The sequence below is a fragment of the Perca flavescens genome, chromosome 20 (genome assembly GCF_004354835.1).
Source record: "Perca flavescens isolate YP-PL-M2 chromosome 20, PFLA_1.0, whole genome shotgun sequence".
Classification (NCBI taxonomy): Eukaryota; Metazoa; Chordata; class Actinopteri; order Perciformes; family Percidae; genus Perca; species Perca flavescens.
Genome location: NC_041350.1, coordinates 920854 through 943353, shown reverse-complemented (window position 1 = coordinate 943353; position 22500 = coordinate 920854). Strand labels below are relative to the sequence as shown.

Sequence of the window (22500 nt, the reverse complement as noted above, 5' to 3'; positions counted from 1 at the left end):
CACACACACACACACACACAGAGACACACAGAGACACATACTGTACACACAATTTCTTTTAGAAAATAAGAATAATGATACAGAGCCAATCATCCACTCCAATATGGTGGTCATAAAAGCCAAAAGACGGGATAACTTGAAACGCTGGCGAGACAGAAGTCCTGAACACGTTTCCTCTCCAAACATCTGGCTGCTCTCTTTGCTTTGAGCCTGCAGCTGCAGATGTTAATCTGACACCAAAGGCCAGAGGTCACATCAACACGCCAAGATAAGTACCCTGAACGCAGCACACAAAGAGGATGACAGGCCGCTTTATCTGCTGGTGATGTTCAGCAGATGTTACCACACACACACACACACACACACACACACACACACACACACACACACACACACACACACACACACACACACACACACACACACACACACACACACACACACACACACACACACACACACACACACACACACACACACACACACACACACACACACACACATACACACACACACACACACACACACATACACACACACACACACACACACACACACACACACACACACACACACACACACACATACACACACACACACACACACACACAGACACACACACACACACACACACACACACACACACACACACACACACACACACACACACACACACACACACACACACACACACACACAGAGACACACACACACACACACACACACACACACACACACACACACACACACACACACAGACACACACACACACACACACACACACACACACACACACACACACAGAGACACACACACACACGAACACACAGAGACACACACACACACACACACACACACACACACACACAGAGACACACACACACACACACACAGAGACACACACACACACAGAGACACACACACACACACACACACACACACACACACACACACACACACACACACACACACACACACACACACACACACACACACACACACACAGACACACACACACACACACACAGAGACACACTCACACACACACACAGAGATAGAGCTTTAGTTAAAGAGTAAGATCCTTTTAGTTTAATATGAAACAGCCCCAAATCACCATCACCAAACTCCACCAGACTCCATGTAAATAATCAGGACTTTTAGCGTGTATAGAGCCAGCATATCTCCACCAGACTCCATGTAAATAATCAGGACTTTTAGCGTGTATAGAGCCAGCATATCTCCACCAGACTCCATGTAAATAATCAGGACTTTTAGTGTGTATAGAGCCAGCATATCTCCACATGTAAATGGATGAATTAAGGGTTTATTTCAACCAAACCAGAGTGGTGATTGTTGGAACAGTGGAAAGATGAACCAAGACGGCTTTTAATAGTTTTATTTAGTTTCTGTCGACTTTAAATGAAGTGTGTTTTACGATGATAAAATCACTATTTATTTACATGGAGTCTGGTGGGTTTAGCGATGGAATGTTTTTCTTTCCACTAGTCTGAAAGAAATTATGGAAGATAAGCATCTATAAACTGACCAAAGCATGTTTCAGCCTGAGGCGTCTCGCCCTAAGTTATGTTGTCCATCAGCTGAGAGACATTTGGAGTCCCTCCCTGTGGGACAGAGGGTTAGGGGTATATTCTTGGCTTTCAATTATCCCTGAATGTGCAGCGTGTCATGTGACCTGGAGCGCTGCCAACAGAGCCATGGCTGAATGTTTACAGACTGGTCCTCCGACAGCTGACAACTTCACATTAAACTACACTCCCCAAAACATTCCACAGGTTTATTGAGACGTTTTCTGGATTGAATCTGTCAAATAACAAACAATTAATAATAATATTATAGTGTAGTATCATTCTGACTTTAAAGTATAAAGATGTAAATAAAAACAGATGTAGACAGTTTGCTCAGGGAGGAAAAACTGGAGTCTGGATGACTCGCTGACACACTGCTGCTCATTTCAGGACACACACACACACACACACACACACACACACACACACACACACACACACACAAACAGAGTGTGTATCAGATGGAAAGCATGCGGGTAATGCAGAGCTGTTCTCAGGTCAGTCATGTGCTGCATTCCTGCGCTGGAGCAGAAACATCTGATCAATCACAGATCTCAGCCTGTTCTCAGGGAGCAGTCCTACGTTACTATCTGTGTAATCCCTCTGGTTGCAAATATATATATATATATATATATATATATATATATATATATATATATATATATATATTATATAAACTCCTGGGTTATTTTTTCAACCCAGTTTCTGGGTTATTTGTGTTGGGTTAAAATTATGGGTTATTTTTTCAGATAGTAACCCATTTTCTGGGTTATAGGGCTAATATTTTGACCCAATGCCTGGGTTGTTTGGGTTTCTGGGTTATTTTTCAAAGAGTAACCCATGTTCTGGGCTATAGGCTTCTCTCTCTCTCTCTCTCTCTCTCTCCAATGTATTTTTCGGTTAGTTGTCTTGACATCGGACCATCTTATTTTCTCCTCTAAACGACACTCCTGGGGCAGGGAGGCGAGGTAAGCATTTTCATCTTACTGGTAGTTTGTTGCAGAAAATGTGCTTGTTTAAACCGTGCTTCTAGAATAAACTATCTTACGTTTCATTAGCTAACTTAACTAGCTAGCTAGCTAGCTAGCTTGTGAAGAGTAGCCTAACTGACATTTACGTTATTTCAAAGGAGTCGTTAATGGAGACATGTTAATGCTGTATCGTTGTTATCTATCTATCTAGCGCTATGTCTGTTTGCACATTAAAATAAACGTTATCTAAGTAAGTTATCGGTTTTCTTTTTTATTAAGATGTATCTGAGTCACTGTATGCTACATTGGCTAGCTAGCTAGCTAGGTTAATGCTACCACAAATGTTCGCACGCTAAAACGTAGATAACATTGATTTAGCTCGGTTAAAGAAGATGTTTATGAATAAAACGTTACTAACAATAGCTAATCCACCGACCATTAGAAATGTACGGACATTATTATTATTGGATATTTTCTTGCTGAAAAGTGAACATGCAGAAAAAGGAGGGAAATTTGTATTCAGCTATCACGTAGCCTATTTTGAATGCTCACGTTTCCATGTTGGATGTATTTTTAATTGTTTGTTAACGTTACTAAAAGTTATGTATTAAGTACTTTATGTAGTTCCTTTTAAATAAAAAATGCAAAAATGTAATGCTGACAAATCGCCCGTTCCCGCCCAGGGCTGTGGTGTACCTCTGATTTATACACAACTCCCTGGAAGTTATCTCTGTACATTTATTTTTAAGGATGAATATACAGAACAAAATTGTAGAGTAGATTGCACTCGTTTTTAAAAGGAGGGAAATTTGGACAGCCAAGAAAAAAAATCTATTGTTTTTTTAGGTATAAAAAAAATGGCCCAGTCAAAGAAGATGAGGGAGCATTTCCGCATTACCGTACCATCACCGAAGTAACCAGAAGCCTCCTCGTCCTCCACCACCAGGAAGAGTTCCCGCAAGCCTGAGTCCTCCTCCAGTTCCAAGACAAAACCCCTGTCCCCGACCAGGAGTCAGGGACCTCAGGACATGGAGGAGGAGAGCGAGTTTATGGCGAGGCTGCAAAATGTAAGTAAAATTCTAAGATCTGTACTTTAAAGACTCAGTTGATTTACCGTAAAACTTCAAATAATAGCCGAGTCCCAAATAGACGCCGGTCTCTTTTAAACGCCTGGTGTGACAACAGATTTGGGTAAATAAAGGCCGGTCTCAAATAGAGGCCTGGTCTGTTTTTGTTTTTTTTTCGTGTCGGGTTGTATTTGATCTTTTAAAACCCGTCAGATCGTTTGTTCTATGTTTTGATTTGATTTCACGTGACAGACGCAATCGTTCATAAACGACTCATCACTATGGCAACATAAACAGGTTAACGAACTTTCTTTTAGTCTTCAGTTTTTCTTAATTCTCTCAATACCACCATGGAGACAAATAGAAAAAAGTATAATTTGACATTTAAGCTGACAGTTAATTCGGGAGAAGCAGCGGCGAGACATTTCTCGATTGATCCTAAGAGAGTGCGAGAACGGCGTAAACATGAAGCAGAACTGCAACGTCTGTCCGAGGAAGACGACAAAAGGGCCAGACGGCGAGGTGGAGGGAGGAGGAAGGTCAGTGAAGAGCTGGAGGTGAGCGTGTGTGAGTGGATCCACAGCATGCTGGCAAAGCATCTCAGAGTCTCACGTAAAACGATCAGGGCCGAGGCAGAAGAAGTGGATGCAACAGTGAGTGACGGCAGGGATGAGGAGAGATTTACTGCGAGCGCTGGCTGGCTGGACTAATTCCTGAAGCGCAACGACTTTTCAGTCAGAAGACGCACAACTGTAGCCCAGAAAGACGCCAAGCACTTCACTGAGAAACTGGTGAATTTTGTAACATATACAACGCGGATTATTACTGTAATGTGGTAACCTCCTATTGTCAATTAAAGGCCTGTCTCTTATAGACGCCTGTCTCAAATACAAGCCGGTGCATTTCGGCGATTTGGGTAAATAGAAGCCCGGGCTATTATTTGAAGTTTTACGGTATGTCTGTTACACCAGACCTCACTCTGTGTTTTGTGTTTGTGTTTCCTCAACAGACACCAGAGAAGGCCCGAGAAGTCTCGTGAACACGCCAGTGTGGTTCAACCTGACTTTTGTTGTGGGAAACATATTCAGCCACACTGGAATCACCGGAAAATAAGTTTTGTTTTTATTACTTTTAATACGTCAATGTTTGATGTCATATTAATATTAAATTGACATCAAATGCTCACTGGGAAGTGTGTGTGTTTCTTTCCTTTTCATATAGATTTTAATTTAATTTAATGCAATAGAAATGTAAAAGTGCTTAAAGTGTGTAATATAATGTAAAAATGTTTTATTTTCTGAAATAAGGCATACTGGCATAGTAACCCAAGTTAGGTTATTTTTGACCCAACTCCTGGGTTAAAAAGGGACCAACTAATTTCTGGGTTATTTCAACCCAGAAAATTGGGTTGTTCTTTTGACCCAGAAGTTGGGTTATATTAACTACACTGTTGGGTTATTTTAACCCAAGATTTGGGTCGGGTATTTAACCCAGAAGTTGGGTCAAAAGAACAACCCAATTTTCTGGGTTGAAATAACCCAGAAATTAGTTGGTCCCTTTTAACCCAGGAGTTTTTAGTGTGTATAGATCTACAGTACAGGCCAAAAGTTTGGACACACCTTCTCATTCAATGCATTTCCTTTATTTTCATGACTATTTATATTGTAGATTCTCACTGAAGGCATCAAAACTATGAATGAACACATATGGAATTATGTACTTAACAAAAAAAGTGTGAAATAACTGAAAACATGTCTTATATTTTAGATTCTTCAAAGTAGCCACCCTTTGCTCTGATTACTGCTTTGCACACTCTTGGCATTCTCTTGATGAGCTTCAAGAGGTAGTCACCTGAAATGGTTTTCCAACAGTGTTGAAGGAGTTCCCAGAGATGTTAGCTCTTGTCGGCCCTTCTGCCTTCACTCTGCGGTCCAGCTCACCCCAAAACCATCTTGATTGGGTTCAGGTCCGGTGCCTGTGGAGGCCAGGTCATCTGGCGCAGCACTCCATCACTCTCCTTCTTGGTCAAATAGCCCTTACACAGCCTGGAGGTGTGTTTGGGGTCATTGTCCTGTTAAAAATAAATGATGGTCCAACTAAACGCAAACCGGATGGGATGGCATGTCGCTGCAGGATGCTGTGGTAGCCATGCTGGTTCAGTATGCCTTCAATTTGGAATAAATCCCCAACAGTGTCACCAGCAAAGCCCCCCCACACCATCACACCTCCTCCTCCATGCTTCACGGTGGGAACCAGGCATGTAGAATCCATCCGTTCACCTTTTCTGCGTCGCACAAAGACACGGCGGTTGGAACCAAAGATCTCTAATTTGGACTCATCAGACCAAAGCACAGATTATTAAATTATTACACTTATGTCCATTCCTTGTGTTTCTTGGCCCAAACAAATCTCTTGTGCTTGTTGCCTCTCCTTAGCAGTGGTTTCCTAGCAGCTACTTGACCATGAAGGCCTGATTCAGTCTCCTCTTAACAGTTGTTGTAGAGATGTGTCTGCTGCTAGAACTCTGTGTGGCATTCATCTGGTCTCTAATCTGAGCTGCTGTTAACTTGTGATTTCTGAGGCTGGTGACTCGGATGAACTTATCCTCAGCAGCAGAGGTGACTCTTGGTCTTCCTTTCCTGGGGCGGTCCCCATGTGAGCCAGTTTCGTTGTAGCGCTTGATGGTTTTTGCGACTGCACTTGGGGACACACTCAAAGTTTTCGCAATTTTCCGGACTGACTGACCTTCATTTGTTAAAGTAATGATGGCCACTCGTTTCTCTTTACTTAGCTGATTGGTTCTTGCCATAATATGAATTCTAAGAGTTGTACAATAGGTCTGTTGGCTGTGTATCAACCTGACTTCTGCACAACACAACTGATGGTCTCGATGATGCGCATGCGTCAAGGCTGAGCATATCGGAAGAACGCCAATCTCAGACAAAAATGTGAAAAATACTGTTAACTAAAGATCTAAAGATCATTTAGCTGCAGAGTCATTCTACAAGACTGTGGTTGAACCGAAGATGCAAAGTACGAATGAACACTGAGGGTCAAACACAGGTTATAACATAATTACAATGTATATGCTCTCAGTTTCTCGGTTTAAATTATATCAGTGTTTATGGTAATAGTGAGACTGGTTGGCTTGATTTATGACTTATGATTTATGTTTTTATGACCTCAGAAGTTATGTGTATAATAGTAGGTTTGTCTGAGTTGGTGTAACATCTTATTAGTTGTTGACAATATGGTGGTGCATCTGGGTGAATGTGGGTGTATGTGTGTTTTTGTGTGTTTTTTGTTCATTTGATAGCTCTTTACTATGTTTAATTAGAAGTTACTACTTGTGTAAAATAAAGAATGGTGATAGATAAAATACTCTCAAATAAAGGGTTAAAAATAGCTCATTTGAATATTTGTAGTTTGAGAAATAAGATACAGGATATTACTGGGATTCTGGAAAATAATAATTTGCATATTTTGGCAATATCTAAAACGCATTTAGATGCAACTATAGAGGACATCCTTTTGCATGTAAATGGATACCTATTAGATAAATGTGACAGAAATATAAATGGAGGAGTGGCTTTTTATGTTCAGGATCAAATACCAGTAAAGACCAGACAAGACCTTGGTTGTATTGGGGTTGAAGCATTGTGGTTGGAAGTGCAGTTGCCACACTTAAAACCTATTCTAGTTGGTTGCTGCTATAGGCCTCCCAATGCACCAATAGTCTGTTTAGATCAAATCTGTTACATGTTGGATATAGTCTGTGATTTAGATATGGAGGTTTATTTTTTAGTTGACCTAAATATTGATTGGAGATTGAATAATTACTCATTGAAAAATAAGTTGCAGTCTATAGCCAATACTTGCAATTTGTCACAAGTGGTCAAAAAACCAACAAGAATTTTTTATAATGCTGATGGGACAAAAACGGAAACATGTATAGATTTACTTACTAATGCTACAGATTTGTGTTCAAAAGCCATTTCTATTTGTGTTGGCTTTAGTGATCATAATTTAATTGCCATTAACAGAAAAACCAAAATCCTCAAACCAGGTCAGAAGATAATAATTAAACGGATTTTTAAAAACTTCAATGAGGCTAGTTATTGTGCTGATATTAGAAATATCGACTGGTCACAAGTACTAAGGGAAGCAGATCCTGATCTAGCTTTGGAGGTTTTTACAAATTTATTAATGCCAATTGTTGACAAACATGCCCCATTAAGACAAATGACAGTAACAAGTATTGCTTCTCCATGGTTAGATGCTGAACTTAAAGAATATATGAGGAAAAGAGATAAATTAAAGTTAGAGGCAAGCTTATCAGGAGATAATGGATTATGGGAAAGGTACAAGCAATTAAGACATTTTGTTACAAAGTTAAACAGAACAAAAAAGAAGAACTATTATGAATATAAATTTGAGGAAGTAAAATCAAATCTGTACCAAAATGTTTAGATGTAGGTGATACTTTTTTGACTAAACCTGCTGATATAGCTAATTATTTAGGAGATTATTTTACAAAGAAAGTTCAGAATTTACAAAAAGAGATGATTTCACAGGAATACCCTGATTTATCTTTTAAGACAATTAAAGATACAATTATGTTTAATAAATCATGTACATTTAAATTTGACAAAGTAAGTCTTAACATAGTAGAAAACATATTAAAGTTAATGAAAGATAAACCTCCTGGTATTGATGAACTGGATGTTAAGTTATTAAAGATGGTTGCTGATGTGATAACTATGCCTATATGTTATATTATTAATTTAAGTTTAGAAAAATGTGTTTTTCCTGCTAATTGGAAAAAAGCTAAAATTGTGCCTCTTCCTAAAAACAAAAGGGAACATTTTTTCTGGGAAAAATAGCAAACCTATAAGTATTCTGCCAATTTTGAGTAAGATCACGGAGAAAATTGTTTATGATCAAATTAATTTGTATTTCTCTAAAAATGGGTTGAATTCACTTTATCAACATGCTTATAAGAAAGGGCACTCGACAACGACAGCCTTAGTTCAGATGACGGATGATTGGTTGCATGAAATTGACGATAGAAAATTAGTTGGTATGGTAATGTTAGATCTGAGTGCAGCATTTGATTTAATTGATTATGATCTATCATTGAAAAAAAATAAGTTGTTATGGTTTTGAAAAGTGTGCAATCCAATGGATCTATAGTTATCTTACTAATAGGGAGTTTAATGTACTGTTTAATGGTAGTTATTCTGAGACAAAGTTTCTGCGTTGTGGGGTGCCTCAAGGGAGTTGTCTTGGACCACTGTTATTTTCTATTTTCATTAATGATTTGTCTTTTATTTTGGGGTGTGCCAGTATTGCCCTATATGCAGATGACTTGACTATTTTTGTGTCTGATCATAACTCTACCAGACTTAATACTTTATTAAATAATGTACTAAAATTAATTGAAAAGTGGAACAGAGAAAATAAGTTAATTATTAATATTGTGAAGAGTAAATGTATGATGTTGGGATCTAATCATCTTTTAAAAGATTCCCCTGCTCTGAACTTGTCAGTTGGTGGTTTGATCATTGGAACAAGTGGCTGAGGCTAAATTGCTCGGCGTGATTGTGGACAGCAGGTTGACATGGAACGCTCAGATAAAATTAATATTGAATAAAGTGGGCAGGACTATGGCTGTAGTTCGCCATTGGCATACAGAAAATTCTGGTGGAATCAATAGTTTTGTGTCATCTGGACTATTGTTCCATCATCTGGGCTGCAACTACAGAGAATAATTTAAACAGATTACAGATTGCACAAAATAAAGCTTCTCGGCTTGTCCTTAACTGTTCTTTTAGAACAAGTATTAGGGACATGCACAATCAGTTAACGTGGCTTCATGTAAGAAGCAGAATTAATTATCTTATTAAATTCTTAAAAAATATAATTATTACAAAAGTACCAGAAATTATTTATGAAAGATTGACTTTTTTCAGTGACATTCATACTCATTCCGGCGCCAATCAAGTGAAGTGCGTTTCTTGTTACCCGTCTGTCGAACAAATCAACTTCAAAGAACATCGTGTTTTAGAGCAATGGTGGCATGGAACTCGCTCCCGTTGTTTTTGGTTTCAGAGAGGCACAATGTCAGTTTTTCCAAAAGACTGAGACTGTATTTATTTACTTTGGAGTAACTGTAATTATGTTTTTAATAATGACTTCATAATGAGCTACGGCAATGGAAATGTGATTTTTATTTTATATTTTACCTAGAGAGTGGTAATATTTTGTACATGTAAGAGCTTATATATTGTTATATGGTTATGTTGTTATGTTTAGTGTATATGTGTTATGTTGTGTTGTGTTTTAGTTATATGATTTAGAAGATGTTATGTGCACTTCTGTATTTGTCTTCATTGTTGTACAGCTTTGATGTTAATATTTTGGTAAAAATTTAAGAGACCCCAGGAAGAATAGCAGCTGCTTTATGGAGTAGCTAATGGGGATCTGAATAATAAACAAATAATAATCAACAAATAAACCCCATTAATAACTTCAGATACAGTAGTAGGGGACCACTAAGGTCTATATAAAAGAGACTTCAGATACAGTAGTAGGGGACCACTAAGGTCTATATAAAAGAGACTTCAGATACAGTATTAGGGGACCACTAAGGTCTATATAAAAGAGACTTCAGATACAGTATTAGGGGACCACTAAGGTCTATATAAAAGAGACTTCAGATACAGTATTAGGGGGACCACTAAGGTCTATATAAAAGAGACTTCAGATACAGTATTAGGGGACCACTAAGGTCTATATAAAAGAGACTTCAGATACAGTATTAGGGGACCACTAAGGTCTATATAAAAGAGACTTCAGATACAGTATTAGGGGACCACTAAGGTCTATATAAAAGAGACTTCAGATACAGTATTAGGGGACCATTGAGAGTGTGCGACTGAATTTTACATCCTGTCACACATGTGCGACCAGTAAATCCCCTATATATATATATATATATATATATATATATATATATATATATATAGATATATATATAGTTATATATATATATATATATATATATATTTATATATAAAAATGTTTACACCTTAAACGTGGAAGGGCGTTTCAATGAATCCGGATTCTGTGGCAGGCCAATGAGTGTGAAAAGGATAGGGAATGGCCACTGTAAGTGGCTAATGTGTGGAGGGGGAGGGTCCTACAGATAATCGAGCGAGCGTAAACATCTGTGGGAAGGAGACCGATCCTTCTATGCATCTGAACAATAAGCAAGCAAACAATTGACTCGTTCTTCCGACCTGCGGCTAGCGTGCAAGTGCCCACAGTGTCTGAAGTACAGTCGGATGATGATTCAGAGTCAGAGGTTTGTGTGGCGAAAAAGACCAGAACCCACCATTTTTGGGAAGACTGGCTCCAAGAATTCAGCTGGCTGAGGTACTGGAAGGAAACGAACACCACGAACTGCGAATGCTGCAGTCGCTACCCCAGAACTGCGGCGAACACAAAGTTTGCCGACAGTGCAGGAACATCGCAGTTTAAACGCAATACATTGGTTAAACACAATATTAGTCTCAAGCACAGAGTATGCCGTGACATGTTAATAAACGAAAGATCAATGCCACTGCATGTTGCTTTTAGAAGACAAGAGGCTGCAAATCAGATGAGATGAGGCCGAGATGATTTTGAAATTTAACACGGCCTACTTCATTGCTAAGGAGGAACTACCCTTCACCAAATTCAAAAGCCAGCTCGACGTTCAAAGGAAAAATGGCTTAAAACTTAACGAATGGTACAACAACGATACAGCATGCGCACAATTCGTTGGAGTAATTTCGGATACTCTGAAGGGGGAGACTTACAAGAAGATCAAGGATGCTCCGTATATATCAATTATGATCGATGGGGACACCGACGTTTCAACAAAAGAATGCAAAATCATATACGCAAGGATCCTAAACGAAGGGAAACCAAGGAATGTTTTGATTGGCCACATCAAAGTGAAACATGCACATGCTCAAGGTATGTTTTAATTCAAATTATGTTTAGACCCATCACTAACTTCTTTAGCTGTCTTTACTGTAAATATTTATTAGTTTACGTTATTATCCAATAAGGTGCCATCATGATTCAGCTGTGAGGTGTGATGATGTCAGGTAAAGAAACTATTCAGGCAACTGGTGTTTTCGTCCAGTGAATATAAGACATAATTGTACACTATAGTCATAATGTGCTTGCATTTTAAGGTGTATATGATGCCACCAAAGTGGCCTTCCAGCATCTAGGGACAGAAACAGCGTGGCTAAAGAAGACAGTTGCCATGGGAGCTGATGGTGCAGCTGTCAATCTCGGGCATAAAGGAGGGGTAATAGCCCTCCTCTAAGCTGAGGCAGGGGCTTTTATTGTCCCATTTCATTGCATGCCACAAAGGTAGGTTACATGTGAACCTTCAGAATAAAGATAGGGTAGTAGCCTAAACAATGCAAGTTTAATTTTAAGTGGTATTCATTGTAATTGTAGGCTGGAGCTGGCAATGCTAGCTGTGCAAAGGAACATTTCCATGGTGGATCATGTCTACAATCTCCTCAACATGGTTTGGAAGACATACTACTTTAGCAGCAAGTCTATGAGAGAACTACGAGCACTTGGAGAGGAGTTGGGGGTGCGTGTCAATGTACCAGGTAGTGTCAGTGGGACACGCTAGCTTCCACATGTTAACCGGGCCCTCCAAACCTTGCTGAAACCTGGAGGAAATGATAGACATCTGCAGAACCCTGGCCAGTTCACAGCAGTTTATTACCACATGGAACATTTGACTGCATCATCCACCAATGCTGATACTGCTGGGAGATCAAGGAAGGTCTGTATTTCAAAATGATTTCATATTTGGGAGGCATAAAAATAACCGATATTTGGGTTTAGTAATTGATTATGTCTTGCAGGTCAAGAAGATGATGGAAGATGGAAGCTTTGTGGTCACTTCTTGGCTGACTTTTTTGAGGCCATAAGCAAATTCAGCCTTCTTCTCCAAAGAAATTATGTTATTTTGCCTCAGGTAACATGTTAAGAAGAATATAGTTTAACCTTATTAAAACAATGTAAGCTACAAATAATTTTAAATCAAGGAATATGTAGCTTTTAGACTTTGTTTTTTACAAGGAAAATGTTTTTACAGGCTGTGAATGGGATTGACAATCTCATTGCAACTATTGAGGCCATGTCAGTGAGATGCAAGCCGGGTGGTAGGCTGGCAGAATTACTGGCAGACCTTCAGGCCCAGAGAAGACAACAAGAGGGTGAGGGTGAGACTCTCATTTTGTTTAAGTATCAGGTGAGCAGGTTTATTTTTTTTAAAAGTCAATTTTAGCTTTGGAGTTTATTTTTTTTATTTTTTATTCTTGCCTAAATGTTGAATGTTGTGTGAACTCAGGGGATCACCATCAGAGGTGAAGCTGCTGGGCAGGGAAAGGAAGGACTCTCCATGGCCAGCACACCTACGCTGCAACAAGCAGTGAGAGCAACCATCGACAGCACCGTGCTTCATCTGAAGCAAAGATTCAGCAGTCTGCTTCGTAAGTGAAAGCACAGAATAATATTTTTTTTTTAAATCGGTAAGATAAGATATCATTATGACACAATCATCTTTCTCTCAACTCTCTTTTTATTCCTCGATAGATGACGGGTCTACATCAGCATCAGCAAAGGCAGTGAAGTCATTCAAGATATTCAGTCATGATTTCTGGCCAGAGCAACGAGATCAGCTGACAGACTATGGTGCAGAGGAGCTGGACTTCCTGCTAGACCACTTCTCCTCTGTCTTAATAAGGTTAGGGACTCTTTTTACATTATCATAAATATATAAAAAGTATAACAAAGAGCAACACTTCAAACATCTACTTTGATCCTTAACCTAGATTGTTTGGTCAGTTTTTCCTTTCACTCTTTTCAGAAATGGCTGTGATTTCAATCTGTCCAGAGAGGAGTATCAATCTATGAAGATATTCATCTTCAGGAACTACATGGACAAGTCTTACCGTGCCTTATGGGAGACGATGGTAACAAAGTTGCCATTCTGCTCTGATACAAGTTACCCCATTATGATCATATCCTTGTTAATTTAGTTAGTAATTCTTACTTTTTGATTAAATAAAACCTACACTATCATGCTGGTCCTCCCGGTCTCCTCTGCTGTATGCGTTAGCATGCTACGTCGTTCTCAACAGCAAAGCACCGCTACAACACACACTAGTTCACCATAATCTCCAAAAGAACTCCTTCCATGTGCTCCCTGGTTTAGAAGAAGTCTCCCAGCTGATCCTGCCTTGGAACTGACTGAAGTTGGAGAAACAGCCTTTCTTTTACTGTCTATGGAGCTAGCTGACATGATCTACATCTGAGCTACTGAGCATGTGCAGTGCAATCAAAGATAGTACAGAAGAAGAAGATGAAAAGAGGTCTCACTTTGTAGCTAAAACAGAAACCAGGTGAAAAGAGGATCTGCAGCAGTGAGAGAGAGCTGTGCAGTACAACAAAAATATGGTGTTTTTGATAATTAAACCATGTAAACCTATCCTGGTACAACCTTAAAATACAATTATGAACCTGAAAATGAGCAGAATATGGGCGCTTTAAGTTTCCGCTTTGTTTTAGGGACACTCAGGCGCAGTTGATCAGCTGACCTGAGTGAGCGGGACGGAGTGTATGGGTCAAGCAAGTCGGACAGGTATGATGGGGCAAGACCATTTAAGGATTTAAATACAAGTAAATTAATTTTAAATTGGATCCTAAAATATACGGGGAGCCAGTGGAGTGAAGCTAGAACGGGGGTAATGTGCTCATATTTACGTGCTCCTGTTGAGAGGCACTGATGCCTACATATAGGGAGTTACAGTAATCCAACCGAGTGGTCACAAATGTATTGTGTATTACTGTTTCAAAGTGCTGCCTGGTAAGAATCGGCTTTATTTTGGCTAACTGCCGTAATTGGAAAAAGCCAGCTTTAACCACCGCCCCAATCTGTTTGTCCATCTTAATATCTGAGTCAATTTGAATCCTTAAATTGGTAACGGTTGGCTTGACATATTGAGCCAAGGGACCCAGATTGACAGAAGGGGTCCCAGTGTGTACACCTAAAACCATCACTTCCGTTTTAGTTTCATTAAAACTTAAAAAGTTAGAAGCCATCCAGGCCTTTATGTCATCCAGGCATTCGAGCAGTGGTCTTAGCGAGTTGCTCTTTTTAAGTGGCACATAGATTTGGTTGTCGTCAGCATAGGTGCACAATAAAATGAGACACTGAATTTGAAACAGCACATTGTAATGTATGCATCTATTATTAAAGTATTTATTAGTAATACAGTGGAAATTAGTAGAAATGTGAATATTTGGTTAGCATGTTGATTTATGGTGTGTGCTCCTACATTTTCTGGTTGTGCCACTAAAATGTTCAGTTGGGGGCCACTGTAGCCTGACGTGGTCCTACTCAGATTCTAGTCAGAATGTGAGTCTGAAACCGATCCATTGGGCTGTGATTATGGGGCGTGTTCCAACAGAACCAGGAAAAGAAAATGCCTCTTCATTCATTGGATAGACCTACAACCAATCAGAGCAACGGAACTCAACACTGTGTATCGTCTCCATAGCAACCACTCTTTGCACAATGCATTCGTTCTAACTTCCGACTTTTAGACTTTTTTGAAGCTGGATATATCATTTGTTTCTTGTAAATATGAATGTGGATAACGTTAATGATAGTGACATGCTCGCTACAGTCGCATTTCTAGAGATGAATCGTTCTCTCTCTCTCTTCAGTCTCTCTCTATGTCTCTCCACCATATAACTCTCTCTCTCTCCAGTCTCTCTCTATGTCTCTCCACCATATAACACTCTCTCTCTCCAGTCTCTCTCTATGTCTCTCCACCATATAACACTCCCTCTCTTCAGTCTCTCTCTATGTCTCTCCACCATATAACTCTCCCTCTCTTCAGTCTCTCTCTATCTCTCTCCACCATATAACTCTCTCTCTCTCCAGTCTCTCTCTATGTCTCTCCACCATATAACTCTCTCTCTCCAGTCTCTCTCTATCTCTCTCCACCATATAACACTCTCTCTCTTCAGTCTCTCTCTATGTCTCTCCACCATATAACTCTCTCTCTCCAGTCTCTCTCTATGTCTCTCCACCATATAACTCTCTCTCTCTTCAGTCTCTCTCTATGTCTCTCCACCATATAACACTCTCTCTCTCCAATCTCTCTCTATGTCTCTCCACCATATAACTCTCTCTCTCTCCAGTCTCTCTCTATGTCTCTCCACCATATAACTCTCTCTCTCTCCAATCTCTCTCTATGTCTCTCCACCATATAACTCTCTCTCTCTCCAGTCTCTCTCTATGTCTCTCCACCATATAACTCTCTCTCTCTCCAATCTCTCTCTATGTCTCTCCACCATATAACTCTCTCTCTCCAGTCTCTCTCTATCTCTCTCCACCATATAACACTCTCTCTCTTCAGTCTCTCTCTATCTCTCTCCACCATATAACACTCTCTCTCTTCAGTCTCTCTGTCTCTCCACCATATAACACTCTCTCTCTCTTCAGTCTCTCTCTATGTCTCTCCACCATATAACACTCCCTCTCTTCAGTCTCTCTCTATGTCTCTCCACCATATAACTCTCTCTCTCTTCAGTCTCTCTCTATGTCTCTCACCATATAATCTCTCTCCACCATATCTCTCTCTCTCTCTCCAGTCTCTCTCTATCTCTCTCCACCATATAATAACTCTCTCTCTCCAGTCTCTCTCTGTCTCTCCACCATATAACTCTCTCTCTCTTCAGTCTCTCTCTATGTCTCTCCACCATATAACTCTCTCTCTCTCCAGTCTCTCTCTATCTCTCTCCACCATATAACACTCTCTCTCTTCAGTCTCTCTCTATGTCTCTCCACCATATAACACTCTCTCTCTTCAGTCTCTCTATGTCTCTCCACCATATAACTCTCTCTCTCCAGTCTCTCTCTATCTCTCTCCACCATATAACACTCTCTCTCTCCAGTCTCTCTCTATGTCTCTCCACCATATAACACTCTCTCTCTCCAGTCTCTCTCTATGTCTCTCCACCATATAACACTCTCTCTCTTCAGTCTCTCTCTATCTCTCTCCACCATATAACACTCTCTCTCTTCAGTCAGTCTCTCTATGTCTCTCCACCATATAACACTCTCTCTCTTCAGTCTCTCTCTATGTCTCTCCACCATATAACTCTCTCTCTCCAGTCTCTCTCTATCTCTCTCCACCATATAACACTCTCTCTCTCCAGTCTCTCTATGTCTCTCCACCATATAACACTCTCTCTCTCCAGTCTCTCTCTATGTCTCTCCACCATATAACACTCTCTCTCTCCAGTCTCTCTCTATGTCTCTCCACCATATAACTCTCTCTCTCCAGTCTCTCTCTGTCTCTCCACCATATAACTCTCCCTCTCTTCAGTCTCTCTCTATGTCTCTCCACCATCTAACACTCTCTCTCTCTCTTCAGTCTCTCTCTATGTCTCTCCACCATATAACACTCTCTCTTCAGTCTCTCTCTATCTCTCTCCACCATATAACACTCTCTCTCTCTTCAGTCTCTATGTCTCTCCACCATATAACACTCTCTCTCTTCAGTCTCTCTCTATGTCTCTCCACCATATAACTCTCTCTCTCTCCAGTCTCTCTCTATCTCTCTCCACCATATAACACTCTCTCTCTCCAGTCTCTCTCTATGTCTCTCCACCATATAACACTCTCTCTCTCCAGTCTCTCTCTATGTCTCTCCACCATATAACTCTCTCTCTCTCCAGTCTCTCTCTATGTCTCTCCACCATATAACTCACCCTCTCTCCAGTCTCTCTCTATGTCTCTCCACCATATAACACTCTCTCTCTCCAGTCTCTCTCTATGTCTCTCCACCATATAACTCTCCCTCTCTCCAGTCTCTCTCTATGTCTCTCCACCATATAACTCTCTCTCTCTTCAGTCTCTCTCTATCTCTCTCCACCATATAACACTCTCTCTCTCCAGTCTCTCTCTATGTCTCTCCACCATATAACACTCTCTCTCTCCAGTCTCTCTCTATGTCTCTCCACCATATAACACTCTCTCTCTTCAGTCTCTCTCTATCTCTCTCCACCATATAACACTCTCTCTCTCTTCAGTCTCTCTCTATGTCTCTCCACCATATAACGCTCTCTCTCTTCAGTCTCTCTCTATCTCTCTCCAACATATAACACACTCCCTCTCTTCAGTCTCTCTCTATGTCTCTCCACCATATAACACTCTCTCTCTCTTCAGTCTCTCTCTATGTCTCTCCACCATATAACACTCTCTCTCTTCAGTCTCTCTCTATCTCTCTCCACCATATAACACTCTCTCTCTCTTCAGTCTCTCTCTATGTCTCTCCACCATATAACGCTCTCTCTCTTCAGTCTCTCTCTATCTCTCTCCAACATATAACACACTCCCTCTCTTCAGTCTCTCTCTATGTCTCTCCACCATATAACTCTCTCTCTCTCCAGTCTCTCTCTATGTCTCTCCACCATATAACTCTCTCTCTCTCTTCAGTCTCTCTCTATGTCTCTCCACCATATAACTCTCTCTCTCTTCAGTCTCTCTCTATGTCTCTCCACCATATAACTCTCTCTCTCTCTTCAGTCTCTCTCTATGTCTCTCCACCATATAACTCTCTCTCTCTCCAGTCTCTCTCTATGTCTCTCCACCATATAACTCTCTCTCTCTCTCAGTCTCTCTCTCTGTCTCTCCACCATATAACTCTCTCTCTCTCTTCAGTCTCTCTCTATGTCTCTCCACCATATAACACTCTCTCTCTCTTCAGTCTCTCTCTATGTCTATCCACCATATAACACTCTCTCTCTTCAGTCTCTCTCTATCTCTCTCCACCATATAACTCTCTCTCTCTTCAGTCTCTCTCTATGTCTCTCCACCATATAACTCTCTCTCTCTTCAGTCTCTCTCTGTCTCTCCACCATATAACTCTCTCTCTCTCCAGTCTCTCTCTCTGTCTCTCCACCATATAACTCTCTCTCTCTCTTCAGTCTCTCTCTATGTCTCTCCACCATATAACTCTCTCTCTCTTCAGTCTCTCTCTATCTCTCTCCACCATATAACACTCTCTCTCTCTTCAGTCTCTCTCTATCTCTCTCCACCATATAACACTCTCTCTCTCCAGTCTCTCTCTATGTCTCTCCACCATATAACACTCTCTCTTCAGTCTCTCTCTATGTCTCTCCACCATATAACACTCTCTCTCTCCAGTCTCTCTCTATGTCTCTCCACCATATAACTCTCTTTCTCTCCAGTCTCTCTCTATGTCTCTCCACCATATAACTCTCCCTCTCTTCAGTCTCTCTCTATGTCTCTCCACCATATAACACTCCCTCTCTTCAGTCTCTCTCTATGTCTCTCCACCATATAACTCTCTCTCTCCAGTCTCTCTCTATGTCTCTCCACCATATAACACTCTCTCTCTCCAGTCTCTCTCTATGTCTCTCCACCATATAACTCTCCCTCTCTTCAGTCTCTCTCTATGTCTCTCCACCATATAACTCTCTCTCTCTCCAGTCTCTCTCTATGTCTCTCCACCATATAACTCTCTCTCTCCAGTCTCTCTCTATGTCTCTCCACCATATAACTCTCCCTCTCTTCAGTCTCTCTCTATGTCTCTCCACCATATAACACTCCCTCTCTTCAGTCTCTCTCTATGTCTCTCCACCATATAACTCTCTCTCTCTCCAGTCTCTCTCTATGTCTCTCCACCATATAACACTCTCTCTCTCCAGTCTCTCTCTATGTCTCTCCACCATATAACACTCCCTCTCTTCAGTCTCTCTCTATGTCTCTCCACCATATAACTCTCTCTCTCCAGTCTCTCTCTATGTCTCTCCACCATAACTCTCTCTCTCTCCAGTCTCTCTCTATCTCTCTCCACCATATAACTCTCTCTCTCCAGTCTCTCTATGTCTCTCCACCATATAACACTCCCTCTCTTCAGTCTCTCTCTATGTCTCTCCACCATATAACACTCCCTCTCTTCAGTCTCTCTCTATGTCTCTCCACCATATAACTCTCTCTCTCTCCAGTCTCTCTCTATGTCTCTCCACCATATAACACTCTCTCTCTCCAGTCTCTCTCTATGTCTCTCCACCATATAACTCTCCCTCTCTTCAGTCTCTCTCTATGTCTCTCCACCATATAACACTCTCTCTCTTCAGTCTCTCTCTATGTCTCTCCACCATATAACACTCTCTCTCTCCAGTCTCTCTCTATGTCTCTCCACCATATAACTCTCCCTCTCTTCAGTCTCTCTCTATGTCTCTCCACCATATAACTCTCTCTCTCTCCAGTCTCTCTCTATGTCTCTCCACCATATAACTCTCTCTCTTCAGTCTCTCTCTATGTCTCTCCACCATATAACACTCTCTCTCTTCAGTCTCTCTCTCTGTCTCTCCACCATATAACACTCTCTCTCTTCAGTCTCTCTCTATCTCTCTCCACCATATAACTCTCTCTCTCTTCAGTCTCTCTCTATGTCTCTCCACCATATAACACTCTCTCTCCTCAGTCTCTCTCTATGTCTCTCCACCATATAACGCCACCATGCTTTCGGGCAGTTGTTGAGGCTCCTCCGCTGAGGATTTTAAAATGAATGCGCTGTCGATATCTTCTGTAACAGACGCGATGGTGGAATCTACACATCTCAACAAATTCAACCCAAGCGTATTTTGGTGACGTGATTGATTCTGTTACTGTTGATCATCTGTCCGACAATCTAATTGGTCCGAACAGATCCTGTTCGGACAATAATTGCTTCTCAACGGAGCGACTCCAGACCGAACTTCCCGACCTCGAATTTTGTGGGCGGGGCTAAATTCGGCTGGCTTACAGGCTAGGGCAACAGTGCTCCTGGTGAAAAAAGTTAGTCTGGAGCCCTGCTCCGTATAGCAGACGCTTTTATAACAATAGGCTAACGATTGGGTCATAACCACGAGACTTACTGTCACACAGTAGAGGAATTACCGTATAGTACAGGAGAAGCTCACAGGCAGTTTGGACTTCCATTAGCTGTTTAGGTTTAATTACTAATGTTAACTAGCATGTTAGTGATCAGTAATTACTAATGTTAACTAGCATGTTAGTGATCAGTAATTACTAATGTTAACTAGCATGTTAGTGATCAGTAATTAGCCTGTGTCTATGTTATCTCCTTACATATACCTACACTCTCCGTCTCTGTGAGATTGGGAATGATTGAGATTTTCTCTCACAGCTACCAGAAGACTTCACACTTTCAGACACGTTGCTCACGTCACATCTACAGTACAGGCCAAAAGACACACCTTCTCATTCAATGAGTTTCCTTTTAATTTTCATGACTATTTACATTGTAGATTCTCACTGAAGGCATCAAAACTATGAATGAACACATATGGAATTATGTACTTAACAAAAAGTGTGAAATAACTGAAAACATGTCTTATATTTTAGATTCTTCAAAGTAGCCACCCTTTGCTTTTTTTTTGATAACTCTGCAAACCCTTGGTGTTCTCTCAATGAGCTTCATGAGGTAGTCACCTGAAATGGTTTTACCTTCACAGGTGTGCTTTGTCAGGGTTCATTAGTGGAATTATTTCCCTTATTAATAAAAAAAGCAAAGGGTGGCTACTTTGAAGAATCTAAAATATAAGACATGTTTTCGAACTGAAGGAGCTGTGTGGATGAAGTCTGAACATTTCTGTGTTTGTCTCAGCTGCTGAAAGAAGATCTGGGGGGGCACTCTGATCCAGATACAGTCACATTTGCTGCAAAAAACAGCTGTTTTGAAGTTGTTGTTTGTTTGTGTGTGTGTGTGTGTGTGTGTGTGTGTGTGTGTATGTGTGTGTGTGTGTGTGTGTGTGTGTCTCTGTGCGTGTGTGTGTGTGTGTGTGTGTGTGTATGTATATATGTGTGTTTGTGTGTGTGTGTGTGTGTGTGTATGCGTGTTTGTGGGTGTGTGTCTGTGTATCTGTGTGTGTCTCTCTGTATGTGTGTGTGTATATATGAAGTATGTATATGTGTGTGTGTGTGTGTATGTATATGTGTATGTATATGTGTGTGTGTATATATATGTGTATGTATATGTGTGTATATATGTGTATGTATATGTGTGTGTGTGTGTGTGTATGTATATGTGTGTGTGTGTCCGTGTGTCTCTCTGTATGTGTGTGTGTATCTGTGTGTTTTGACAGTTCTTTTATGTTTTTTAGATTTTTTAAATTGATTTAGATTCCTGTAAAACACTTTTTGAACTACTTTTTCAGGCTTTTCTGACATGTTTTCCTTCTCAGTTTGCGGAGGTTTCTTTGACCCTTTCTTCACACGTTGTGACGTTAGAAATGAAAACAGCTGTTTGGTGTCAACAGCAGCAGGGACTCGGGAAGCTGCTTCACTCTGCTGTTTGACTTCACACCGACTCGCCGGCGCGTTAGATGTTGCACTTGAACGCAGCACAGAGGCGACAGCTGAGTGTCCCCAAACATCTGAGACGGAGACGCAGTCACACGCTGAACGTTGTGCAGAACATCTGCACAACGTTCTGAGAGCTTAAACACACTTCAGCAAACACAGAGACAGAGCTCAACAGTCTGAGATTCCCCACGGCCGGGGGAGTAAGTAAACACAACCCAGTTACCCCTTTGGGGAAGTTTGGGAGTTACACAGACACACACACACACACACACACATACAGACAGACACACAGATATACATACACACACACAAAGACAGATACACACACACATATACACACACAGAGACACAGACACACACACACACACACACACACATACAGA

General features: G+C 40.7%; 1 protein-coding gene across 1 annotated transcript in view; it reads right to left on the bottom strand.

Annotated features, from left to right (window-relative positions):
- The window catches only part of dact1 (dishevelled-binding antagonist of beta-catenin 1), a 39796-nt gene that overhangs the window by 15787 nt on the left and 1509 nt on the right, over positions 1 to 22500 (bottom strand).